We start from the raw sequence: 2,655 nt of genomic DNA on the forward strand, positions 1-2,655 counted from the left end.
CCAGAAACTTAGAATACCCAAGATACATTTTGCAAAACACAAGAAAATCAAGAAGGAAGACCATTATTTTCTATTCATTAATTATTATTGTTTTAAAAATTATTTTTTTATGTATATATGTGTGTGCATTTTATATAAATGTATACAACCTACTGAGTTAATTTAGTGATGTTCATATATACACATACTTATGACTGACCTCTTGGGATTTAATAACCTATGTGTGGACTCTGGAGAAGACTGATTCATCCTCTCTCAGCAGGCATATCACAGCTTATAGCCTGTTATATAGGGTTAGGTTCTTGTGAACGTCCCCCATCAACATTGGCATGTCTACTAATATTGCCAGTTTTTCACCCTTATTCAGTAAGCCATTTTGAGAGCAGTTTGACTGATATATACAGAAGACACTATCTTGTAGCACACATCTTTGTCCTCTAGCTCTTACCATATTTCCATTTCCTCTTCCACAATGTTCCCTGAGCCTTGGCTGATGGGTTTGGGCTGTAGGTTGTATCAGTTGGGGACAAGGTCATGAAGATAAGTCATTCTGTGCCTTTTTATCAGTATAATGGTATCTGTCTGCTACAAGAAGCTTCTTTGGGGAGGGCTGCGAGCTACACTTACCTGTGGGTTTAAGGATAAGAATGTATAAAGCAGTTAGAAATTGTACTGGTTTAGGGAACAGGCAGCAGTAGGTTCTCTTCTCTGGTCCATCAGCTCATTACCTATAGGGAGTGGGCTAGGTTTATAGTGCTAGGCATGAATTCCCCACATTTCTGTGGCCTTGAAATTCAAGTAAATGGCTGTTGGTTATCTCCAGAATGTAAGTGATATGATTGTACCTTTCAGGTGTGATGGTCATTGTTATGTTGATAAGTATCTTCTTCTCTTAAAAATGCCACCCATTGACAGGCCCAAAGTAGGATTCAGCTGAAGGGGAGGCCACAAGGCCTGACACTGTTACTAGGGCTATGGAGTGCTTACAAAAAAGGATCTAGCATCACTGCCTTCAAAAAGACCCAACAAGCAGCTGAAAAAGTCAGAGGCAGATATTTACACCCAATCAATGGCCAGAAGCTGCTGGTCCTAGTGCTTGAGTTAGAGAAAAGCTGGAAGAAGCTGAGGAGAAGGGTGACACTATAGGAGGTCCAACAGTCTCAATTAACCTGGACCCCTGAGATGTCCTAGACACTGGACCTTCAAAAAGGCAGCATACACCAGCTGATATTAGGCCTCCAACACACATAGAGCAGAGGACTGCCAGGTCTGGGTACAGTCAGAGAATATGCACCTAACCCTCAAGAGACTTTAGGCCCCAGGGAGTAGAGAGGCCTTGTGGAGTGGGAAGTGGGACTGGGGACATCTTCCTGGAGAGGAGGAGGGGAGGATATATGAGATGTGGAACATTAAAAGGGTGGACTAGGAGGGGATAAAATGTGGAGTGTAAAAGGAAAAGATTTAATAAAATTTTTAGAAATGTCACATACTTTGAAATCTATTAAGCAGTTATTGGAAAACTATCATGTTTTCTATATATTTTTTTAAATTTTATTTAATCTTTTTTTTTTTAACACTTCATATTTTGTCCCCCTCTCAGTCCACTCTCTGACTGTTCAACATCCTATATCTCCTCCACACCAGGTCATAAGTCATCTTGGGTAGCACACATGTCCTCAGTCTTTCTTGGAAACCAACCTTTGAGCAACAAAGGTAAGGACCTGCCTTGAACTGCTGTATTCTGAATGATTTATCAGAACTAGAGAGTGTGGCAGCCTACAAGTGTATGTCCATCAGACAGTGCACCATACCATTCTCTAAGCTTACACCTTTGAATTGTAGTAAGCGTAAAGAATGCTTTGCTCAAAAATATTAAATTGCAATCTTTTTAATTAGAAACAAACTTGTGCTGCCTCAAACTGTGGCATAAGTAGGTACAGTCTGGATGATAGAACACAAAGAAACCCTGTCTCAAAAAAAAAAAAAAGAAAAGAAAAAAAAAGAAAAGAAAAAAAGAAAAAAACCAAGAAAAAAAATGAATAAATTAATGAAAAGAGACAACAAATTTGAAAGATAGCAATATGGGTTAAATAGGAGGGTTTGAAGGTAGAACAGGGAATATGAAAGATATTAGTATACTAAATAATATAAAATACCTTGGTGTGACTCTAACTAAGGAAGTGAAAGATCTGTAAGATAAGAACTTCATGTCTCTTAAGAAAGAAACTGAAGAAGATCTGAGAAGATGGAAAGATTTCCCATGCTCATGGATTAGCAGGATTAACATAGTCAAAATGACTATCCCGCTGAAAGCAATCTACAGATTCAATGCAATCCCCATCAGAATTCCAACTCAATTCTTCACTAAGGTAGAAAGGGCAATTTGTAAATTCATCTGGAATAATAAGGACCCCCAATGGAGGAGCTAGAGAAAGTACCTAAGGAGCTGAAGGGGGATGCAACCCTGTAGGTGGAACAACAATATGAACTAACCAGTATTCCCTGAACTCCTGTCTCTAGCTGCATATGTAGCAGAAGATGACCTAATTGGCCATCATTGAGAAGAGAGGCCCCTTGCTCTTGCAAACTTTATATGACCCAGCACAGGGGAAGGTCAGGGCCAAGAAGTGAGAATGGGTGGGTAGGGGAGCAGGG

Source organism: Mus pahari, chromosome 3 (genome assembly GCF_900095145.1).
Source record: "Mus pahari chromosome 3, PAHARI_EIJ_v1.1, whole genome shotgun sequence".
Lineage (NCBI taxonomy): Eukaryota > Metazoa > Chordata > Mammalia > Rodentia > Muridae > Mus > Mus pahari.